Here is a 26853-nt window from a genome sequence, read left to right as displayed (position 1 = left end):
CCAGATTTTGGCACTGATAATTCTTTCTATCTATTGTAATTCCTGTGCTTTGCTCTCATTCCCAACAGTAGGCTCTGAACTACCTGAGATAAAGACTGTTCAGGGCAGACGATGGGAGGACACATGGCAAGGAGTACTTCCCAGAAGTTCTGCTGGCAGTGTCCTTTTCCCCACGGCAAGCCACAACCACCGCCCGCAGTGCCGGAGACCCTCCAACACTAGCAGGAGAGGGGATTAAGAGCGCTGCTTAAAGGAGCTCCAGAGACGGACGCAAGCTACAACTAAAAGCGCGGAACCCAGAGACGGGCATGAGATGCTAAGGCTGCTGCTGCCACCACCAAGAAGCCTGTGTGCGAGCACAGGTCACTATCCACACACCTCTTTTGGGGAGTCTGTGCAGCCTGCCACTGCCAGGGTCCCGGGATCCAGGGACAACTTCCCTGGGAGAACGCACGGCGAGCCTCAGGCTGGTGCAAAGTCTCACTGGCCTCTGAAACTGCAGACTCGCCCTGCACTCCGTGCCCCTCCCTCCCTCAGGCCTGAGAGAGCCAGAGTCCCCGAAGCAGCTGCTCCTTTAACCCCATCCTCTCTGAGCAAAGAACAGACGCCCTCCGGAGACCTACACGCAGAGGCGGGACCAAACACAAAGCTGAGCCAAGGGAGCTGTGAGAACAAAGAAGAGAAAGAGAAATCTCTCCTAGCAGCCTCAGAAGCAGGAGATTAAAGCTCAACAATAAACTTGATGTACCCTGCATCTGTGGAATACCTGAATAGACAACGAAACATCCCAAACTGAGGAGATGGACTTTGAGAGCAAGATTTATGATTTTTTCGCCTTTTCCTCTTTTTGTGAGTGTGCATGTGTATGCTTCTGTGTGAGATTTTGTCTGTATAGCTTTGCTTCGACCATTTGTCCCAGGGTTCTATCCGTCCGTTTTTTAGTTTTTATGTTTGATTGTTTGTTTTGAATTATTTGTTTGAATTATTTTCTTAATAATTATTCTTTATTTTAATAACTTTATTATATTTTATCTTACTTTATTTTATTTTACTTTATCTTCTTTCTTGCTTGCTTTTTTTCCTTCCTTCCCTCCATCCTCCCTCCCTCCCTCCCTCCTTTCTTTCTTTCTTTCTTTCTTTCTTTCTTTCTTTCTTTCTTTCTTTCTTTCTTTCTTTCTACTTCTACTAATTCTTTCCTTCTACATTTTTTCCCTTTTATTCTGAGTCAGGTAGATGAAAGGCTCTTGGTGCTGCAGCCAGGAGTCAGTGCTGTGCCTCTGAGGTGGGAGAGACAACTTCAGGACACTGGTCCACAAGAGACCTCCCAGCGCCACATATTGCCAAATGGTGAAAATCTCCCAGAGATCTCCATCTCAACACCAACACCTAGCTTCACTCAACGACCAGCATGCTACAGTGCTGGACAGCCTATGCCAAACAACTAGCAGGACAGGAACACATCCCCACCCATTAGCAGAGAGGCTGCTTAATATAATAATAAGTCCACAAATATCCCAAAACACACCACCAGACATGGACATGCAAACCAGAAAGATAAGATCAAGCTTCATCGACCAGAACACAGGCACTAGTCCCCTACACCAGGAAGCCTACACCACCCACTGAAGCAACCTGAGCCACTGGGGACAGACACCAAAAACAACAGGATCTATGAACCTGCAGCCTGCAAACAGGAGACCCCAAACACAGTAAGGTAAGAAAAATGAGAAGACAGAAAAACACACAGCAGATGAAGGAGCAAGATAAAAACCCACCAGACCTAACAAATGAAGAGGAAATACTCAGTCTACCTGAAAAAAGAATTCAGAATAATGATAGTAAAAATGATCCAAAAACTTGGAAATAGAATAGACAAAATGCAAGAAACATTTAACAAGGACCTAGAAAAACTAAAGATGAAACAAGCAATGATGAACAACACAATAAATGAAATTAAAAATACTCTAGATAGGATCAATAGCAGAATAACTGAGGCAGAAGAACGGATAGGTGACCTGGAAGATAAAATAGTGGAAATAACTACTGCAGAGCAGAATAAAGAAATAAGAATGCAAAGAACTGAAGACAGTCTCAGAGACCTCTGGGACAACATTAAATGCACCAAAATTAGAATTATAGAGGTTCCAGAAGAAGAAGAGAAAAAGAAAGGGACTGAGAAAATCTTTGAAAAGATTATAGTTCAAAACTCCCCTAATATGGGAAAGGAAATACTTAAACAAGTCCAGGAAACACAAAGAATCCCATACAGGATAAATCCAAGGAGAAATATGCCAAGACACATATTAATCAATCTGACTAAAACTAAATACAAAGAAAGCATATTAAAAGCAGCAAGGGAAAAACAACAAATAACACACTAGGGAATCCCCATAAGGTTAATAGCTGATCTTTCAGCAGAAACTCTGCAAACATGAAGGGACTGGCAGGACATACTTAAAGTGATGAAGGCGAAAAATCTGCAACCAAGATTACTCTACCCAGCAAGGATCTCATTCAGATTTGATGGAGAAATTAAAACCTTTACAGACAAGCAAAAGCTGAGAGACTTCAGCACCACCAAACCAGCTCTACAACAACTGTTAAAGGAGCTTCTCTAGGCAAAAAACACAAGAGAAGGAAAAGACCTACAATAATGAACCCAAAACAACTAAGAAAATGGGAAAAGGAACATACATATCAATAATTACCTTAAATGTAAATGGACTAAATGCTCCCACCAAAAGACACAAATTGGCTGAACGGATACAAAAACAAGACCCACATATGTGTTGTCTAGAAGAGACCCACTTCAGACCTAGAGACACATACAGAATGAAAGTAAGGGTATGGAAAAACATATTTCATGCAAATGGACATCAAAAGAAAGCTGGAGTGGTAATTCTCATATCAGACAAAATAGACTTTAAAGTAAAGACTATTAGAAGAGAAAAAGAAGGACACTACATAATGATCAAGGGATTGATCCAAGAAGATATAACAATTGTAAATATTTGTGCACCCAACGTAGAAGCACCTCAATACATAAGGCAAATACTAAGAGCCATAAAAGGGGAAATTGACAGTAACATATTCATAGTAGGGGACTTCAACACCCCACTTTCACCAATGGACAGATAAACCAAAATAGAAATAAATAAGGAACACAAGCTTTAAATGATACATTATACAAGGTAGACTTAACAGATATTTATAGGACATTCCATCCAAAAACAGCAGAATATATATTTTTCTCTAGTGCTCATGGAATATTCTCCAGGATAAATCATATCTTGGGTCATAAATCAAGCCTCGGTAAATTTAAGAAACTTGAAATTGTATTAAGTATCTTTTCCGACCACAACGCTATGAGACTACATATCAATTACAGGAAAAGATCTGTAAAAAATACAAACACATGGAGGCTATACAATACACTACCTAATAATGAAATGATCACTGAAGAAATCAAAGAGGAAATAAAAAAATACCTAGAAACAAATGACAATGGAGACACAACAACCCACAACCTATGGGATGCAGCAAAAGCAGTTCTAAGAGGGAAGTTTACAGCAATACAATCCTACCTTAAGAAACAGGAAACATCTTGAATAAACAACTTAACCTTGCACCTAAAGTAATAAGAGAAAAAGAACAAAAAAACCCCGAAGTTAGCAGAAGGAAAGAAATCATAAAAATCAGATCAGAAAGAAATGAAAAAGAAATGAAGGAAATGACAGCAAATATCAATAAAACTAAAAAATGATTCTTTGAGAAGATAAACAAAATTGATAAACCATTAGCCAGACTCATCAACAAAAAAAGGGAGAAGACTCAAATCAATAGAATTAGTAATGAAAAAGGAGAAGTAACAACTGGCACTTCAGAAATACAAAATATCATGAGATTACTACAAGCAACTCTATGCCAATAAAATGGACAACCTGGAAGAAATGAACAAATTCTTAGAAAGGCATTACCTGCCAAGACTGAATCAGGAAGAAATAGAAAATATGAACAGACCAATCACAAGCACTGAAATTGACACTGTGATTAAAACTCTTCCAACAAACAAACCCCAGGACCAGTTGGCTTCACAGGGGAAATCTATCAAACATTTACAGAAGAGCTAACACCTATCCTTATCAAACTTCCAAAATATAACACAGGGAGGAACACTCCCAAACTCATTCTACAAGGCCACCATCACCCTGATACCAAAATCAGACAAAGATGTCACAAAGAAAGAAAACTACAGGCCAATATCACTGATGAACATAGATGCAAAAATCCTTAACAAAATACTAGCAAACAGAATCCAACAACACATTAAACGGATCATACACCATGATCAAGTTGGGTTTATTCCAGGAATTCAAGGATGCTTCAATATTCACAAATCAATTAACGTGATAAACCATATTAACAAATTGAAGGAGAAAAACAATATGATCATCTAAATAGATGCAGAGAAAACTTTCGACAAAATTCAACACCCATTTATGATAAAAACCCTGCAGAAAGTAGGCACAGAGGGAACTTTCCTAAAAATAATAAAGGCCATATATGACAAACCCACAGCCAACATCGTCCTCAATGGTGAAAAACTGAAAGCATTTCCACTAAGATCAGGAACAAGACAAGGTTGCCCTCTCTCACCACTTTTATTCAACATAGTTTTGGAAGTTTTAGCCACAGCAATCAGGGAAGAAAAGGACATAAAAGGAATCCAAATTAGAAAAGAAGTAAAGCTGTCACTGTTTGCAGATGACATGATACTGTACATAGAGAATCCTAAAGATGCTACCAGAAAACTACTAGAGCTAATCAATGAATCTGGTAAAGTAGCAGGATACAAAATTAATGTACAGAAATCTCTGGCATTCCTATACACTAATGATGAAAAATCTGAAAGTGAAATCAAGAAAACACTACCATTTACTACTGCAACAAAAAGAATAAAATATCTCGGAATAAACCTACCTAAGGAGACAAAAGACCTGTATGCAGAAAATTATAAGACACTGATGAAAGAAATTAAAGATGATACAAATAGATGGAGAGATATACCATGTTCTTGGATTGGAAGAATCAACATTGTGAAAATGGCTCTACTACCAAAAGCAATCTACAGATTCAATGCAAGCCCTATCAAACTACCACTGGCATTTTTCACAGAACTAGAACAAAAAATTTAACAATTTGTATGGAAACACAAAAGACCCCGAATAGCAAAAGCAACCTTGAGAACAAAAAACGGAGCTGGAGAAATCAGGCTCCCTGACTTCAGACTATACTACAAAGGTACAGCAATAAAGACAGTATGGTACTTGCACAAAAACAGAAATGTAGATCAATGGAATGGGATAGAAAGCCCAGAGATAAACCCATGCACATATGGTCACCTTATCTTTGATAAAGGAGGCAGGAATATACAGTGCAGAAAGGACAGACTCTTCAATAAGTGGTGCTGGGAAAACTGGACAGGTACATATAAAAGTATGAGATTTGAACACTCCCTAACACCATACACAAAAATAAGCTCAAAATGGATTAAAGACCTAAATATAAGGCCAGAAACTATCAAACTCTTAGAGGAAAACATAGGCAGAACATTCTATGACATAAATCACAGCAAGATACATTTTGATTCACCTCCTGGAGAAATGGAAATAAAAACAAAAATAAATGAGATCTAATGAAACTTAAAAGCTTTTGCGCAGCAAAGGAAACCATATACAAGACCAAAAGACATCCCTCCGAATATGAGAAAATATTTCCAAATGAAGCAACTGACAAAGGATTAATCTCCAAAATTTATAAGCAGCTCATGCAGCTCAATAACAAAAAAACAAACAGCCCAATCCAAATAGGGCAGAAGACCTAAATAGACATTTCTCCAAAGAAGATATACAGACTGCCAACAAACACATGAAAGAATGCTCAACATCATTAATCATTAGAGAAATGCAAATCAAAACTACAATGAGATATCATCTCACACAAGTCAGAATGGACATCATCAAAAAATCTAGAAACAATAAATGCTGGAGACGGTGTGGAGAAAAGGGAATACTCTTGCACTGCTGGTTGCAATGTGAATTGGTACAGCCACTACGGAGAACAGTATGGAGGTTCCTTAAAAATCTACAAATAGAACTACCATATGACCCAGCAATCCCTCTACTAGGCATATACCCTGAGAAAACCACATTTCAAAAAGAGTCATGTACCAAAATGTTCATTGCAGCTCTATTTACAATATCCTGGAGATGGAAACCACCTAAGTGTCCATAATGAGATGAATGGATAAAGAAGATGTGGCACATGTATACAATGGAATATTACTCAGCCATAAAAAGAAACAAAATTGAGCTATTTGTAATGAGGTGGATAGACCTAGAGTCTGTCATACAGAGTGAAGTAAGTCAGAAAGAGAAAGACAAATACCGTATGCTAACACATATATACAGAATTTAAGAAAAACAAATGTCATGAAGAACCTAGGGGTAAGACAGGAATAAAGACACAGTCCTACTAGAGAATGGACTTGAGGATATGGGGAGAGGGAACGTTAAGCTGTGACAAAGCAAAAGAGAGGCATGGACATATATACAGTACCAAACATAAGGTAGATAGCCTGTGGGAAGCAGCCACATAGCACAGGGAGATCAGCTCGGTGCTTTGTGACTGCCTGGAGGGGTGGGATAGGGAGGGTGGGAGGGAGGGAGGTGCAAGCAGGAAGAGACATGGGAACATACGTGTATGTATAACTGATTCACTTTGTTATAAAGCAGAAACTAACACACCATTGTAAAGAAATTATATACCAATAAAGCTGTAAATAAAATAAATAAAAAAGAATGTTCAGCCTTGTCCTCCAAAGCACTAGGGATGGTGCCTCGATCAGAGTCCAGTAGATAATTATATTATTTGGTTACTTACTGAGTTTAAGCTAAATGTTTAAAGTAATGTTACCATTTCCTTGATGATATACACTTTATGGAGAGTGTAGTTTGAAGGCTGGAGAATTGAAACAAAAGGAAAAGGAGATCAAATCTCTATACTAAATGGATAAAGCTTTTATATTGTTATTTACTCATTCCTGCACATATAAGGCCAGCCCTAGTTTAACTTTTATGTAGCCATATATATCACTAAAATTTGAATCAATTAGAGAGCAATGTAATGTTCTCTACCTTCAATTATTTGTCTTTTTCCAAGAAGAAATGAAGGCTGAATCTTATTGTCTTTGGATGCATCAAATTTCTTTCCCAGAGAAGTCTGTTTGCCTTTTTCCCCATCTGCTTGACATGTACTCCCTCTAAGCCTTAAAGTTTCATGACAGTCTCTGGAAATAGAAATCCACTAAAAGATATTATCACAGCTGGCTTCCTGTTTATCCTGGAGGTCACTCATATTGGAAGCTAATTTCCTATCAACCTAAAAGAATGCATCATGAAAGAAGGCAACTTAACTGTGTTGTTTAAAAACTTTTAACAAGGTTGACATAGAGGGAACATGCCTCAACATAATGTGTCATATATGATAAGCCCACAGCTATCACTGTACTCAATGCTGTAAAGCTGAAAACATTTCCTGTAAGTTCAGGAGCAACACAAGGATACTGTCCCACCAGTTTTTGTAAACATAGTATTGGCTCTCCTAACTACAGGATTTAAACAAGAAAAAGAAAGAAAAGCAATGTAAATTGGAATGGAACAAGTATAACTGTCACTGTTTGGAGATGACATGATACTATACATAAAACATCCTATAGATGCCACTAAAAATCTACTAGAACTCATCAATGAAGTTGGGAAAATTGTAGAATACAAAATTAATATACAGAAATCTGTTGTGTTTCTGTACATAAAAACAAACTATAAGAAATAGAAATTAAGAAATCAATCCCGTTTACAACTGCATCAAAAAGAATAAAATACCTAGGAATAAGTCTAACTAAGGAGGTGAAAAACCTGTACTTGCAAAGCTCTTAGACACTGATGAAAGAAATTGAAAATGGCACAAACAGATGGAAAGATATACTATGTTCATGGATTGGAAAAATTAATATTGATAAAATGACCATACTACCTAAGTCAATCAACAGATTCAATGCAATCCCTATCAAATATACCAAATGCATTTTTTACAGAACTAGAACAAAGAATTCATATGGAAAAACAAAAGATAGCCAAAGCAAACTTGAGAAAGAAGAACAAAGCTGGAGGTATTATGCTCCCTGATTTCAAAACATATTACAGAGCTACATTAATCAAAACAGTATAGTACTGTCATAAAAACAGACACATAGATCAATGGAACAGAATAGAGAGCACAGAATTGAACCCACACTTGTGTGAGCAATTAATCTATGACAAAGGAGGCAATAATATATAATGGGGGAAATATAGCCTCTTCAGTAAATGATTTTGGGGAAACTGGACAGCTACATGTAGAAGAATCAAACTGGACTATTCTTTCACACCATGCACAAAAATAAAATCAACATAGATTAAATACTTAAATAAAACATATAGAAGGGAACATAGGGAGTGTGCTCTTTGACATCAATCTCAGCAATATTTTTTTGTGGATATGTCTTCTTGAGAAAGAGAAAAAAAAGCAAAAGCAAACAAATGGGACTACATCAAACTAAAAAGCTTTTGCACAATGAAGGAAACTATTAACAAACAAAAAGGCCTCCCAATGAGTGAAAGAAGAAATTTGCAAACAACAAATCAAATAATGGTTAAAATCCAAAATACACAAAGAATTCATACAACTCAACAACAACAACAAACCAATTAAAAACTGGGCAGAAGATCTGAAAGGACATTTTTCCAAAGAAGACTTACAAATGGCTAACAGGTACATGAAAAGTGGCTTAACAACATGAATAAACAGGAAAATGCAAGTCAAAACTACAACACTTTCAGAATCCCTATTATGAAAAATACAACAAACAACAAATGTTGGCAAAGATGTGGACAAAAAGGAATACTCATGCCCTGTTGGTGGGAATGTAAACTGGTGAAGCTACTATAGAGAACATTATTGGAGGTTCCTTTAAAAATTAAAAATAGATCCATCATGTGACTCAGCAATTCCACTTCTTGATATTTATTCAGAGAAAACAAAGACACTAATTTGAAAAGATATATTCATGCCTATGTTCATTACAGCACTATTTACAATAACCAAGATATGGAGGGAACCTAAGTACCCATTGTTAGATGAATGAGTAAAGAAGATGTGAGATATATATAGATATAAAACAATATTACTCAGCCATAAAAAATAATTGAAATCTTGCCATTTGCCACAACGTGGATAGACTTAGAGGGTATTATGTTAAGTAAAATAAGTCAGACAGAGAAAGGCATATACTGTATGATTTTATTTATATGTGGAATCTAAAAGACAAAACAAATGAATAAACATAATTAAACAGAAACAGAGGTACAGATACAGAGAACAAACAAGTGGTTGCCAGAAGGGAGGAGATGGAGGCTGGAAACAAAGAGGTGAGGTAGAGTAAGAGGTACAAACTTCCAGTCACAAAATAAGTGAGTTGGGGGTATGAAATATACAGTGTGGATAATATTGTCAATAACAATGTAATATCTTTGTATGGTGACATATCTTAACTAGACTTATCATGGTGATTCTTTTGAAATATACGGAAATGTTGAATCACTATTTTGTGTAACATGAAATAACATAGTATCATAGGTCAATTATATCTCAAAAACAAACAAATAAACTCATAGAAAAAGAGATTAGATTTGTGTTTACCAGAAGTGAGGATTGGAGGAGAGGAAATTAAATGAGGGCAGTCAAAATGTACAAACTTCCAGTTATAAGATAAATAAATACTAGGAATGTAACATACAACATGATAAATATAATTCACACTGCTGTATGTTGTATTTGAAAGTTAAGTAAGTAAATTCTAAGAGTTCTCATTATAAGAAAGTTTTTTTCTATTTCTTAATTTTGTATCTATATGAGATGAAGGATATTTACTAAACTTGTCATAATCATTTCATGACGTATGTATGTCAAATAATTATGCTGTACACCTTAAACTTACACAGTACTGTATATCAATTATATCTCAGTAAAACTAGATGAAAAATTAAAAGAAAAAAAGAAAAATGGCACTGACTCTGAAGAGCATGTGTAATTCATGTCACTAAAGGAGAAGGCCGGCTTCCCACACAATGTAAAAGAGATTGGAAGACTGAATTTTCTGACCTGGCTGTGTTTCAATTCCTTATGAGAAAATGATGTCTTTACAATTTTTCTGGGACCTGATTTTCTTATCTGCAGAGTTAAAATGGTCACAGCTGATAATCACTAAATTCTCTACTAGGTTGAAAAAGTTCAAGTGTGGGGTGCAGTGGTGAGAGGAAACAATTTATATGATCAAGCCATGAGACATGTGACCCCATTAGAATATAGAGTGAATATTCAGGATTCATTGGAGATAAATTGGGATATGTAGCATAGTATCAGATTGCATAGGGTGTTAAAATCAGACAGATGAGTATAGATTTGATGTGAAAGCAAATGGGTAACCATTGGACCTTGGAGGCCAAAGAGAAGCATAAGGAATATAATGCTTAAAAAAGCTTAGTTAGGTAAATAAATTAATGATGGATATATTGGAAAAGAAACAACCTGGGATTAGGGCAACCACTCAGGAAGCTGTATCTAAGCTCGAGCATAATATATACCAGTACTTTATGAGTCAGGAACACTCTACTTTCTGTCTGGTTGTTGGTAAAGAAAAAACAGAGCTGGATAATAAAGTGGTAAAAACAGATTTTATTAAAGATTGTTGTAACAAGGGAGAAAGGACTTCAGTACAGAACCAGGCTCAATTTCAAATATAGCATGGACAATTGGGAATTTATAGCCAATGTGCAGGGTGGGGATTTGTGGCTGGAAAATAACTGAGTAAATAGCAAGAGAAGGGGGGGGATTCTGGCTAAACCTACCTAGAAGCATTCTTACTGAAGGCAGACCAGTGTGATCAGACATCACCTGGAGGTAGTGGAGGTTGAAGAACCTGATTATATATTAAGGGTGATGAGGTAGGAGAATGGGGAATTCAAGCTAAACCAATGTAGCAGGATTCTCAATAAAACTGGACAGTGAAAAGAGAGAAACCAAAGTCAGAAAGTTGAGAAGTATTTGAAAGGTTCAGGGAACCTGGATAGAATTTAATGAAGGAAAGAACATTTGTCACCATAATTCTGAAATTATGGAGGATGAACCATTATCTTCTATGGGCATCAGTTATTTGTGTGGTGAGGCAGTTCTGGCTGCTCAGTACAACTGAAAAAATTTTGGATTTTCTGGAGACAAATTATTCTAAGTATTACAAAGCAAGATGATTTGGTTTTTACTTGAGGGGGGGGAGCCAAATAGAAATTTATCTTTTTTCCATTCATCCAATAGAAATATGAATTACTCTGTGTGATAATGAGGTTTTTTGGTGTATTTCATCTATATCATATATCATTTTTTAAATTTATAATAGTATCCTATCATGTGCTCTAAATAAATTAGAAAATACAATTTTCACTTTTGTCAAAAGCTGTTTTTGCCTCTTTTGAGATGATCATATTACAGTAAGTCCTCGACATATGAACCTTCAAGTTGTGAACTTTCAAAGATGTGAATGTGAGTTCCATCAACATCAGGCGTGAGTGAAATTGCAACTTGCCCTCTGTCTCCTATTGCTGATGATCCTTCAGCTCTACCATCTCCCACCTCTTCTACCTCCTCCAGTTAGTAACTCTCTTGCCTGTAGATCCAATGCCAGCTCCTGTATGCCAGCTATTGTACTGTACTACTGTACTTTTTAAGGTACTGTACTGTAAGATTTAAAATGTTTTCTTTATTTTTTGTTTGTTTTTTATGTTTTATTTGTGTGAAAATATAAAACTATTACAGTACAGTACTATATAGCCAATCGCGTTAGGTAGGTATCTAGGCTAACTTTGTTGGATTTACAAACAAACTGTACTTATGAATGTACTCTCAGAATGGAACTTATTCATATATAGGGCCCTTACTGTATACCTATTCTTAATGAAACATCCTTGCATCCCTGGGATAAATCCCACTTGATCATGATGCATGCTATTTTTAAAGTATTGTTAAGTTCATTTGCTAACATTTTGTTGAGGATTTTCGCATCTATGTTCATCAGGGATACTTGCCTATAAATTTTTGTGTGTGATGTTTGGTTTTGGTAACAGGGAAACTCTGGCCTTGTAGAATGAGTTCAAAAGCATTCCTTCCTCTGCAATTTTTTTGTTTTGTTTTTTGTAATAGTGTAAGAAGGATATGTGTTAACTCCTCTGTAAATATTTGGTAGAATTCACCTGTGAAGCCATCTGCTCCTGGGCTTTTGGTTTCTTTTGGGGGGAGGGGAGTTGACTTATTACTGGTTCAATTTCATTATTGGTAATTGATCTTCTCATATTTTTAAATCCTCCTTGGTTCAGTATGAAGAGATTTTACATTTCTAGAAAGTATTCATTTCTTCTAGGTTGTTATATTTTATTGGCCTATAATGATTCCTAGTAATATCTTATGGTCCTTTTCATTTCTATGGTTCCTGTTGTCACTTCTTTTTCATCTCTCATTTTATTGATTTGGGCCCTCCTCTCCTTTTTTCTTGGTGAAACTGGTTAAAGATTTATCTTTTTTTTTAATGTTTTCATAAACTAATATCTTAGTTTCACTAATCTTTTGTACTGTTGTTTGAAACTCTATTTCATTTATTTCTGCTCTGATATTTCTGATTTCTCTTATTCTACTACCTTTTGGTTTTGTTTGTTCTTCTTAATCTGGTTCTTGTAGGTATAAACTTAGGTTGCTAATTTGAGATTTTTCTTGTTTCCTGAGGTAGAACTTTATCACTATAAACTTCCCTCTTAGTACAGTTTTGCTGCATCTCATAGATTTTATATAACTATGTTTTCATTTTCATTTGTCTCCAGGTGCTTTTTATTATTTTTATTTCTTCAGTGACCTATGGTTGTTTAATAGTGTTTAGTTTAGCCTCCACATATTTGTGTATTTTTTGCTGTTTGTTTCTTGTAGTTGGTTTCTAGTCTCATAATATTGTGTCTGGAAAAGATTCTTGATACGATTTCAATTTTCTTAAATTTACTGAGGCTTGTTTTGTGGCCTAGAGTGTGATCTATCCTGGAGAATGTTCCATGTGCACTGGAAAAGAATGTGTATTCTATTGCTTTTGGTCGGAATGTTATATATAATATATATATATATAAAGTTCTTTTGGACAATATATTGTTTAAGGCCAGTGTTTCTTACTGATTTTTTGTTTGGATGATATGTCCACTTAGTAAGTGGGGTGTTAAAGTACCCTAATGTTATTGTGTTACTGTCAATTTCTCCCTTTATGTCTGTAATACTTGTTTTGTGTATTTAGGTGTGCCTATGTTGGTTGCATATATATTTAAAACTGTTATCTCTTCTTGATAGATTGATCCCTTAATCATTATGTAATGTTCTTCTTTGTCTCCTGTTAGAGACTTTGTTTTTAAGTCTATTTTGTCTGTTTTAAGTATTGCTAACCCAACTTTTTTTTCATTTCCATTTGCCTGGAATATATTTTTCCATCCTCTCATTTTAAGTCTATATGTTTGTTTAGATCTGAAGTGAGTCTTTTGTAAGTAGCATATATTTTGGTTTTGTTTTTGTGCTCATTCAACCACTCTACGTCTTTTTTTTTTTTTTTTCGGTATGTGGGCCTCTCACTGTTGTGGCCTCTCTCATTGTGGAGCACAGGCTCCGGACACACAGGCTCAGTGGCCATGGCTCATGGGCCCAGCCGCTCGGCGACATGTGACATCTTCCCAGACTGAGGCATGAACCCATGTCCCCTGCATTGGCAGGCAGACTCTGAACCACTGTGCCACCAGGGAAGCCCTCTATATCTTTTGATTGGAGCATTTAGTCCACTTACATTTAAAGTAATTATTAATAAGTATACACATGCCATTTTGTTAATTTTTTGGATTTTTTTGTAGAGTTTTTTGTTGTTGTTTTTGTTGTTCCTTTCTTTTTTGCTGTCTTCCCTTGTGATTTGATGACTGTCTTTAGTGTTATGTTTGAATTCATTTCTCTTTTTTGTTGGTGTATTTATTATTGATTATAGTTTCTGGTTACTATTATGCTTATATATAGCAATTTTCTCTCTATATATATATATATGATTATTTTAAATTGCTGATCTCTTAAGTTCAAATTCATTTTAACAACCCTCCCTTTATTTTTACTTCTCCCTCACCCACACTTCCTGGTCCTGGTTTTGACATCATATTTAACATCTTTTTGTTTTGTGTATCCCTTAACTACTTATTACAGAAACAGATAATTATACTACTTTCGACTTAACCTTTCTATTAGCTTTATACATTGTTGATTTATTATCTTTACTGTATATTTGCCTTTACCCCTCAGCTTTTTTTTCTGTATTTTTTTTCTTAAAGAAGTCCCTTTAGCATTTTTTATAAATTTGGTTCTGTGGTGCTGAACTCTTTTAGCTTTTGCTTGTCTATAAAAATTTGATCTCTTTATCAAGTCTGAATGAATGTCTTGCTGAGGAGAGATTATTGGTTGTAGGTTTTTTTTCTTTCATCACTTTAGGTACATTGTGCCACTCTCTTCTGGCCTGCAGAGTTTCTGCTCAAAAGCCAGCTGATAGCTTATTGGAGTTCTCTTGCAGGAAATTTGTTGCTTTTCCCTTGTAGCTTTTAATATTCTCTCTTTAATTTTAGTTTTTACTGTTTTACTTTCAATGTATCTTAGTGTGGTCCTCTTTGAGTTGATTCTTTGGAGAATCTCTGTACTTGCTGGAATTGGATGTCTGTTTCCTATCCCATGTTAGAGCAGTTTTCAAATATGTTCTTTGTCCCTTTCTCTCTCTTCTCCTACTGGGATCTCTATAATGTGAATGTTAGTGCCATTGATGTTGTCCCTAAATTTCTTAAGCTTTTCTTTTTATTTTTCTTTTCATTCTTTTTTAAATTTTTTTTTCTTTTTCTATTCTGCTTCAGTGATTTATACTACTCTGTCTTCCAGCTCTCTCATCCATTCCTCTGTACCAACTAATCTATTGTAAATCCCTTCTTGTGTATTTTGTATTTCACTTATTGTAATTTTTATCTCTGTTTTTTCTTTATACTTTCTAACCCTTTGTTAAAAATGTCTTACTTCTCCCTCTATTCATTTATTCTTCTCCTGAGATCTTTGAACATTTTTACATTCATTACATTGAAATCTTTATTGAGTTGATTTCCTATACCTATTTCACTTAGTTCTTCTTGGGTTTTATCTTGTTCCTTTACTTTTAATACATTTCTCTGTCACCTAATTTTATTGAATTTGCTGTTTTTATTGCTATGTATTTGGTAGGTTGGTTACATTATCCAACCTTTGAGAATTGGCCTTTCATAGAAGACATCCTATGCATCCCAGCTGTGTATTCTCTTCTGGTCATCAGAGCTATATTCTCTAGTGGTACACCTGTGTTGGTTGTGTGAGCCTTTGCTTTGTGGTGGGCTGACTACTCTGGATGATCTGGCAGGTGGTGCTGGCCTCCAGTCATTGGTTGCCAGACCTTGCCTTGTGTGGAGACTGCTGGCTGTTACTGGGTGGGCCCTGGGTTGTCCCAGGGCTAGTACTGACCCACTTCTTTGTGTAGCTATGTTCAGAGCTGGGTGGTTGCAGGTCTTGGTGGTCCTGGATCTAACATTGACCTGCTAGAAGGCAGGGATTGTTCCTGACACAGCTGGCTGTGTGGTCCAGAGTGGCTCAAACCTGGTATTTGCCCAGGGGTGAGTAGGGCTGGATACTAGGGCAGCTGTCTGAGGGGTCCAAATTGTCTTACTACTGGTGTCAAGCTGCAGTTGTGTGGGGCTGTTGCCCTTGGGGTCCTGGGGCTAGTGCCTGCCTGCTGGTATGTGGGCTGCATCCTGACATAGCAAGCTACAGAGCTACAGTGATCCTGGTGTTGGTGTCTACCACTGGTGGGTTAGGCCATGTCCTGAGCCTAGTGCTGGCCTATTGGTAGGCAAAGCCATGTCCTGTGATCTTTAGCTGAAGGGCTTGGGGGTCCTGGAGTTGGTGTTGTCCCTCTAATGAACAAGGCCAAGGCCAAGTGGTTCCTGAGGCTAGAGTCCACTCATTGGTGGGTGGTCCTGGTCCCTGGAGGTCTCTGGATGCAGGTCCCTGAGGATCCTGCAGTTGGTGTGTTTGTTCAGTGGTTGACAGGACTGGGGCCCTGCCAGTCCTGGAGCTGATGCTTCTTCTCCACTCGTAGGTGAGGCTGGTCTATAGGCTAGTTCTTGCTCACTTGTGGGCCAAGCCATGTCCTGAGGTCTCCAGCTTCTGGGCTCTGGGTACCTCAGGGCTAGAGCTGGCACACTGGTGTGGGGGGTTGGGTCATTGACCCTATGGTGAGAAAGGTCATGTTCCAAGGCAGCTGCTGGCTGAAGAGGTCTTAAGGCAGCCAGCCTGTTGTTGGTGGAGCTGTGTCTCCACTTGGCTTGTTTCTTGGCCCAATGTGTCCCAGTACTGGTGCCAACAGGCCTGCCCACATCATGGTGCTAATAAGTGAGAGAGAAGATTCCAAAATGGTGCTTGCCAGGACCAGTGTCTTCATGGTAGAAGGATCTCCCCAGAACTGTTGTCTCCAGTGTCTATGTCCCAACGGTGTGGTTCATTTACCTCCTTCCTCTCTGGGAGGCTCTCCAAGATCAGCAGGTGAGGCTGACCCAGGCTTCTCTCAAAATACTGCTTCTGCCTTGGGTCCCAGAGGATGTGATATTTTGTATGTCTCCTTTAAAAGTAGATTCTCTATTTCCCACAACCCTCTGGCTCTTCTAAATGTAAGTCCCACTGGCCTTCAAAGCAAACATTCAGGGGGCTTGTCTTCTTGGTGCAGAACCTCTGAGCTTGAGAGCTCTGTGGGGCTTGGATAACTTGTTGCTAGGGAAAACCTCTGCACTTGTAATAATCCTGTTTGTGGATCACCCATCTGCTGGTATGGGTCTCGACTGTACCTCTCCTCTACTACTACTCATCTAATCATGGTTCCTTATTTATATGTTTAGTTGTAGAGATCTTTTCTGTAGTCTTCTAGTCTTTTTTGTCAACAGTTTCTCTGTAAATAATTGTAATTTTGGTGTGCCTATAGGAGGAGGTGAGCTCAGGGTCTTCCTACTCTGCCATCTTGGCCTCACCCCCATTTTTTCTTCTCTTATGCATTTATGCCTAACAGGCCCAGCCCTTATTAATAATTGTTCTGTTTTATATATTTTCATCACTTATGAGTCTCAAAAATTATCAGTTCTATCTTAGCATGTTGTTGTTATTTAAGTGAGTTAGATTTGTGTTATCAAGTAGATTTTAAACATTTATGAGAGTCAACATCAAGGCTTAAACTGTACTTAATGTTTATATTGCCTAGTAGATTTTGGGTAGATGGAAATTTCGATTAAATTGTTGCTGTTTGAATGGATAAATGTCATTTCAAGTAAATACATTTTTATACTTGGTCCTCGGAGAATGTCCGTGTTCTGGAACAGTGATAATAAGGATGCTTCTAACACTACAGGATTTTTGAAGACATATAAGAATACATTTTAACTGATCAAGTTTTAATAAAATCTGTAGGAAAAAATTTTGAAAATTTAAACTTTTAGAGAACATGTCTACACAAGTAAAATCAGTAAAATTTTTGTCCTCAAATCAGCCAATCTCTCTCTCTTTTAAAAAATAATTTTGCAACCTTATATACCAATATATTAATTTTTTGAATACATAACAGTTATTGTTTGCCCCAAATTATTTCAACTTTCTGCAGTAACTGCTTTACCAAATAATTTGGTTATACAAATGTAATTGTGCATCATTCCACTTTTAGACTCAGTTAGTTCCTCAATAACATAAAAGTTTTAAAATACTAATTTGGTGATTTTAGAATAATTTTCATCTAGGTATTTAAAACGTAATAATTTAAAAATTACATATTCAACTGTAAATATTCCAAAAAACAGGTTAATAGTTAATAACATGAGGTTAAAAAGCCAGTAAAAATATGAAGATAATGGGAAAAGGTAAGATAATGAGGAAAACTGAGTTTTAAAACTATCAAAGTTGGCTACTGTCATAGTGTTGTTTGTGAGATGCCTGAAAATGGATTCAATGGGGAAGATAATAGTTCATATGAATCATCAGTTTCAGTAGTTAACGAAAAAGCATACATACTAGTATATTTCTCATCTAACATATCAGTTTTATTATTTTAAGAATGCACTTTGGTGCCCAGTATATTTAGAAATTTGAAGCAATCCTTTTCTAAAACCATCTCTATTGAAGCAATATTTTAAAATTGAAAATTTGCTCTTTATGATGGTAGACAATTTCCCCATTCTTCCCCCCACCTCAAAATACATTTGTAAACCCAGATTTTTTTCTTAAATATATACCATTAGAAAACAAAATAACAAAACAGTACCTTAAATTTTCTAGGAGATTAAAGGTGAAACAAAACAAAACAAGAACAGATTATTGGAAGGCTTCCTAGTGTAGTCTTAGTAGTTTTTAAACACTAAGTTACTAGCACATAGAAAAACAGTGGGCCAGGGAGTGTTTATCAGAATAATTAAATAAAGGAATATCTGGGACAAGTGGCACTCCTTTCCTTCACCTTAGCTCAAATCCCTGATGATCCTTTTAAGGGAGGTGGAAAGTCTAGATGGGGGATATCCGGATGTGGGTTTTAAAGCCTCAATAGGGACAACATAACAGATGCTGAGGTAATTCTGAACTGCTTCACAAGACAGTAGAGCAGAACAGGGATGAATAAATGAGAACCCTGCTCAGGTGGGAAATGTATTATACTAATGGAATCCCTTACATCATCCCTAGTGCAAACACCTCTTTCTCTCTTTCTTTTTTACAGAAGTCTGCTGCCTGAAAGTCTTTTAGATTTCAGTGTATACTAATGCCTCAGGGCTAGTTAAGTGCCATCATGATTTGGGCTAACTTATCATAACACATAATAAACAGTGTTACTGCCATTGTCTGTGGTACACTGCTGGACTCTAAGATCCAAGAAGGCAGAAGGCTTGTCGAGTGTGTTCATCATGATAGCCTTCACACAAGAGTCTCTGATATATAATATTAGACAATAGCATGTTCTGAATAACTAATAAATGAATGATACTTTAAAAGTCACACTATCAGGTGCATTTTCATTTAACTTACGAAGCTGTCAGGATGTGTATAAATTTCCATTTCCCAACCAGCTTTTGTCGTAACAAAATAGAAGACACATTTTCAGTTATGCTGAACAATATTAGGAAGTTTACTTTTAAGAATTCAAAACAACACAAAAAGTACAAGAGGATTTTTTTTAGTTTAGGGAACTCATAAATATAGACCATTTTCAGAAGATTTAGACTACTAAAGTGAAAAATCAGAGACGTTACAAATTTTTCTAACCTCCCAGACACTTTTCCTGACTCCTCACCACTTTGTGATCTCCATCTTTTACGAACTATCACACTTAGAACATTAATTACACACCTAAGTATATGTTCTTCCTTTACATGTGGCAGTCTTGCCACTCCAACTCCATATCAAGGACAGAGTACAGGTGATATAATGAAGAGACCATGACTTAAGAGCCCCATAAACATAACTTTTAATTTGCTGCACAAGTTTTTCATTTCTCTCTCCATCTGTTTCTTCATCTGGAATACAGAAAATCAATGCCTCTCTAATACCACCAACATGTAGATTAAATGATATAATGTGTAAAATATGTCTTATGTTTGGTTCTAAAGTGATTTACCACTAAAAATTACTAGCTATTTCCCTCATATCATTTTTTTCCATGTTCGTGGAAACCAAAATAACAAATCCTAATTTCAATGTTTTATTACTGAAAAATTTGGCCATCAATTTTTTTAGCAAAAGTCCTTGAAAACATGTTCACCTAGGCTGAGAATACTATTATCAGAGTGATCCTAAAATTATGTTTTATGTTATTTGAACTTTAGAGGTATATCAGAGAAGCTGACAAGGTGGGTGATAAGAGCCTGACTCTCCTAGCAATATTGTGGCAAGCAGTCTGGCACACATGGATTAAGAGGTAAGTTGGAGAGAAAAAGAAGATAAATAAGAGATGTGCTCTGGAGAACATCAAAACCATCTTCAAAGCTGATTTAGTTATCAACTAACCACAAAGCTTCCTGCTCTACATATCTCAGGGTTGGATTCAATTTTCTCAAATCTAGATTGAATAGGAAAGAGAGTTCATAAGACAAAGATGGACTATCTCAAGGAGATACACAAATTTGTGAACAACAGAGAGAAAAAAGCATTAGGGACAAATAATAGCTAATCCAATCTTATCAGATCAAGAACTCAGGAAATAGTAATTGTGACTACTTTAGGAAGTAATAGGATAAACAAAACCCTTCAAGAAGCAAAGGATTGGCCATGGTTATTTGAGACGCAAATGTAAGACAAGGCCCAGGACTGAAGAGTATTCTACCTCTAACAGATGACTCCAATGGTTGTAGAAAATTGCCTTGTGTTGACAAAACCTCAGCATCAGGTACAGAGTAGAAAAATGGAAAGGTGTTCAAATATAGGTCATCAAGGTATTCCAAGAATTCAGTATTTAGCACAGAGGTAACATGACTGATGTGAGAGAAAGGTAAAAGTAGCTGTGCTCCACTTGACACAATAGATGTTTGAAATTTGATATTTGAAAGCTATAAATGAGAAGGGAGATGATGCATTGAGTGTGACTGAGGGGACACAATAATGGGAGAAGAACAGTTAAGGAAAGTAAAAACAAGGGACTTTTAAGAACACATGCAGAAGGTCTTTTGGTAGAAATGCCAGTCCCAGAAATATTTGCAATGAAACTGAATAAGTGTGAACTCATGTATTTCATGAGATTTCTAGATGGGGAATTAAAAAAATGACACTATAAAATAAGTCTTTTTTTACCTAGATTTCAGGATTCAGTAAAGATTAACACATTTGGTAGGTTTTTCTGAAATTTGCAAGCCCTTTCTCCCTGCTCCCAACACCTTCAAAGTTGTTAAAAGAAGACCTCACAAGATAACCAATTTTCAACTTTAAAGCACACTTTAGGAGATGATTTTGTTTCCACAAATAGCCAACTGTCTACTCCAGTGTTAGAATTTAGCATTATCAACTGAAGGATGATACTACAATGAAAAATATTCTATTTATATTTAGGCAAAAAGATCAAGAGAAATATTAACCTACTCTAATAAAAGTTATTAGTAACACACATGATAGACTACTTCTGATTTTCTTGATATATATATATATATATATATATATATATATATATATATATATCCCTGTTCTACACTCTCTATTGCAATGTGGGCTAGCTGGTAAGTTGCCTTTGCCTTGCACTTATTAGGCCCTCCACAAACATTTGTTAAGGAAATGAAGAATCACACTTTATACAAAGTCCTTTACAGTTTATATGGCTCTTTCATGAGCTTTTTTCTTTAATACAACAATATTTAAAGGTATATATTAGGGAAATGAAGCTCAGGAATAATATTACATACTTTGACCAAGGTCATGTGCAGTGAGTGGAAGGATGATGATTTGAATTTAACTTCATCTGACAGTAATTCTTGTGCATTGGTCAATTTGCTGACTCTAAGAGCAGCAATGCCATTTATTTCATTGTACAAAATCCCACTAGCCTAAGACTTTGAATGCAACCCTCTGATAGTGTAAACCAGGGTCCCATTTATTCCTAGTTTTATCTTGGAAAATTGCATTAATTCCATCAGGCTTGACACTCAGGCTGCTAACATATATATTTGGCTTACAGACATTATTCAGCATAAGGGAAGTTTTAAACCACATCCAAGGGAGAAAAGGAAAAGTTTGATCTTGAATGTGGGGAAAGGTATATCTAGACTGAGACTACAGAAGCAAAAGAGAAATGAGCAATGGCTGTATATCATTTTTGTAAGCAGATTTGTATGGTGAGAACCAAGAGCTTCTGTTATGAAAGAATATAGACTGGCTGCACGATTTCCTTAGGATAGGAAACTGTCAACCTGGTGTGATTTAAGGGACACTAAAAGCCATTCTCAATGACCTCCCCCCCATTAGAATTACTTATTCTTCTGAGTTAAAGAATCAAAAGTTTCTGTTTACAAGGAAGTATGTTTCCTAGGAGGGATGAAGCTTTCAGTGTTTTCTGCTCATAGATATAATATGAATTGATTGATTAGCAAAGGGTAATGAATTCCTTAAAACAATACAAGTAAAACCAGAATAAGGCATGTAAACAAATTTTTCTAAAAATACTTTCCTTGAATTCATTGTTTTTGTTACTCACATACCCATTTACAATGTTGGCCATATCAATCACCAATAAATAATCAGAACTTGAAGAACAGTCTCAGAACACCGCAGTCCCACATTGCAGGATCTTCCATGGGAAATAGGGTCTCTTTGAAAGAACAGAAACTCTGCCACCAACTCATTATGTAATCTTGAGTAAGTAATAGTCCTCTCAGGCCCAGTTTCTTCATTTTCAGAACGGGTGATGAGGATCTCTACCTCATCAAACACGATTTTTGTGAATGAATTTCCTATGGGGAAAAAGTGTTAGACAAATGTAATATTTTATTTTTTGCTTTAAAATACCACTAATATCTAGCACGTTTAGATAGAATTAAGTACTAACATTACTAAACATTACAATACAGTGATACTATTGTATTATTATTAGTCAGGTGTTATTCTGTGACTATATACATATTTTTTCACTTAATTTTAAGAACAACCTTATGAAAGAGGGACTAAGAAACTAAAGAGAAGAGAAATTAAGAAACTGAGAGGTTAAGTAACATGTCAAAGTTACATAGGTAGTTGGTGTCAGAACTGGGATTATTGTGACAGGTACTTTTATTTTTCTCATTTCCATTTATCAGTTTATAAAAAAAAAAGCAATTTTCTTACTGGTACTCAAATTCTTGAAGCATCATTTTAAATGTAACTACTTAGATGTCTTTTTAGAGTTATTATCTGAATTGCTCAAGTTAACAAAATAATGAATATATCAAATACTTACACTGGTTTACCATTTGCCTTTTTCAAAGTAGAAACAATCCCTAGAAGTAACAATTAATTATGTAACAACTTCTTGATATGGCTTGGCATATGAGCTCCTTTTCTCTGGTGCACAGACTAGATAATGCTGTGAGGTCTCAACTCCTTCTATATATGAGTCTTATCATTGGGAGAGTAGAGGAAGGATCGACTCTCAGCATCTGAACTCTCTGCCTAGGAATCCAGTGAATTGCCTTCTAGTATACTTAATATTCAATTGGATGTCACTGCTCATGTAGTTTTCTTCTTCTTAGTTAACTGTCACTTTAACTTCCTGTTGCTTTGGTTCTATATTATGGAGTCATCCTTGACTTTTCTCTCTTTGTTTTTCTGTACCTCACATTAAATCTATTAGCAAATTTTGTCAGTTCTGCCTTGAAGATATATCCATAATCCAACAAATTTCTTTTACCACTGATACCAACTTGGTGCAAGTCACCATCTCCTCTGACTTACTTTATTGCAGTAACCTCCCAGCTGCTCTTCTTGGTCTTACATTTGTTCCTTCCTCCAAGGTCTGTTATCAACACAGTGTTCAGAGTGAGCCTCTTAAATGAAACCCAGATCAGGTCCCTTCCTTGCTCAGAACTGGCTATTGGCTCTCCATGTCATTTAGTGGAAATGACAGTGTCTTGACAATGGGCCACAAGTCCTTATGCAGACTGTCCCTCATCCATTGCATGTCTGGTCATGTGTCTTATTATATTCTTCTTGTTCATCCAACTCCAGCCATGCTGGTCTCTTCTCTGTGCCTCAAATGCACTGGTCAAGCTCTTGCCTCAAGGCTGTAGTACTACCTGGTCATTCTGCCTGCAAATGTCCACATGGCACACCCCCTCATCTCTTTCAGGGCTTTATTCAAATGTTACCTTCCAGAAAAACCTTCTCTGACTGCCTTATTAGTCATCCCCTCTTAACACACACACACACACACACACACACACACACACACACACACTCCAAGCTAATTTTTTCTCCATAGTTTCCATTTCATCTAACAGACCATTGAGTTTGGTTGTTTATATATGTCATTTTATTGTCTGTCTCCTCTACTACAATGTAAGCTTACTAAGGTTAGAGATATATTTCCCTTTTATTTGCAGCTATATCCCCTAATCTCTGGGCTATGCATAGAACAGGGCAGGTGATCACTGAGTCTGAGGAATGGGTGTTGGTCAAGTGGGCACTTGTGATTTGAAGAGCAAGTACACATCTCAATAAGGCAGACTCCACTCGGCCTCAATGTACTATGTTCACATGGTAGGATAGGGAGGGCCAGAATTCTGGATTTTTGTGAGAAATCTCCTGATATTAAGACTGAGAAAAGATTCAAAACAGATTTTCTGTTGGTGTTGTTTAACATTAACTCTTCAAACAAACAAACCCTATATGGACGGGGGAAGGTATGCCCACAAGTCACCACTTTGGGGGCTCTATTCTGAGCTTCTGAGATGCTAGGAATCCTTTCAGCTCAAACACTTAAAGGATGCATTACTGGATCACACATATTTCCATGAAAGTATATAATTTATAAGAGCCAATATTTTCAATCATCCTAGGAGAGAGATTATATCACTCTGGAAAGTCTCTCTCCATTAAGCCTTCTTAGGAGAGGTGAGAAGGCAGTTACAATAATTAAAGGAGTTTTGAGAGTGATTATTTTAATTATTGCATACTACTAAAACTCAAGCATTAGTGTTTGTGTTTTGTTCTCTTTTGTTTATAAAATAGCATTTCTCAACATTTTCCTTAATAGTTATATTATTGAATGTGGTAGATTACTATCTAACATTGTTTTTTTCTCAGATGTAATTTTTTCCATCTGATGACTTTAACACTTGTTTAGATTAAATATTTCATAGGTACATTTATGTCACTGACCATTTAACATTAACTTAAACTGCTCGTTGTATCAATTCCCTAACAGATATTCTGCAAAGGGTAATCCTATTCTACAAACATGCATGGCCAATGAGTGAATCTAGTTTTCTTTGTTTGTTTGTTTTTAACTTCTTTTCTTGTCCCCTGGGAGAGAAAATGTTGGGATATAAGTATAACACTCATTTAGGTCATAATTCTCCTTTGAAGAGGCAAAGAAGACTAGGAAATATTCCTTCTATTAAAACACTGCAGGCTGATCATAACTCTGAGAATTTGGGCAAAAACACTGCGTGAAATGGGCATATGTTTTTGACACTGAAACTGTGTACAAGCCCCTGTGTCCTTGTCTTTTGAAGTAAAATGCTGGCTCAAGGGTTGATGATTAGGAAATGTGAAGATGTAGAAACAAAGAATAGCTGTTGGGCTCGGGAACTGGTAACAATTTGGACTATAATTCTGTCGCATTGCAGAATTACTGAACTCCCAGTTCCCTGAAAGATGTAGATAAAGGCCTGACACATATTCCTAAGTTGTTTTTACAGGAAACAGATCCCCACCAGATGAAAACTGCTGACCACAAGCACATAGACACTAGACCAGTTGAAACCAAAAGTTTGATGATGATTAAAACTTCACCTTGATGTCAGCCAATCCGAGAATTACACCCTGCTCCTTGAACACTATAAAATTCCTCACTACCCACTCCAGTGTGGGTCACACAGTCTTGAGGGCATTAGCACACTGTGGCCCCCTTTGCCTGGCAAAGCAATAAAAACTACTCTTTTCTACTTCACCCAAAGCTCTGTCTCCATGTTTCTATACAGCACTGGTGAACAGAGACCGAGTTTTGGCAACAACACTACAAAACCTACGTGAGTAAACATGGATTTTTTTGTTAAGTGTTTCCCCTGACAGAATAAACATGTTTATTTCAATCAGGCAGTTATAATGTTATATTTAATTAGGTTTATTTTTGTGATTATTTTGTATTAAGTGTGATCTTTCTTAACTTCTGGTCTTTTATTCTTTTTTTTTTTTAAAGCATACATTTTATTTTATTTTCAGACTTGTGCAATGATTCATTTTATCTCATTTGTTAAGGATTGTGTTTATAAGATGAGCAAGCTACATAGAGCATATCTGACAGTAAGAACAAATCAGTTTATCAACAAATAAAAAAAGTTAGTCAAAATATTTTTTGACAGATATTATGCTCATTATACCATTTGAAATATTTGCATGAGAAAACACAGAAAAGGGGATATCAGATAAATGGGTTTGTTGTAGACAAAAAAGCACTGATTTGGAAATGTTTTTATTTAACTCTTAGTTCTTTTTAAAAAATCATACAGAAGCAAATGTTAAATGCTATGTATACTTTGGACACACATTTTATGTAATCACACATTAGCCTCAAAAAAAAAAAAACTAAAGTTTTTCAAATATAAAATTAAATAAACTGACCATGATATGTGGACATTATGAAAGAATATAGAAAGTTTGTCTAAAGGGGTAAAAACTTGTAAGCCATTATGGCAATAGTATCAAAAAGTCAAGTTTTAGCAAACTCCTAATATAGGCCAGTGGTTTGGAAACTCTAGCATGCATCAACATTACCCAGAGAACTTCTTCACACAGATTGCAGAGCCCCAGAATTTGCACTTCTAACTAATTCCCAGGTGATACTGATACTGCTGGTCTAGGACCCACTTTGAAAGTCCCTAA

This window comes from Globicephala melas, chromosome 13 (assembly GCF_963455315.2).
Source record: "Globicephala melas chromosome 13, mGloMel1.2, whole genome shotgun sequence".
Taxonomy (NCBI): Eukaryota; Metazoa; Chordata; class Mammalia; order Artiodactyla; family Delphinidae; genus Globicephala; species Globicephala melas.
The sequence above is the reverse complement of the archived record's forward strand: the minus strand, read 5'-3'. Positions refer to the sequence as shown.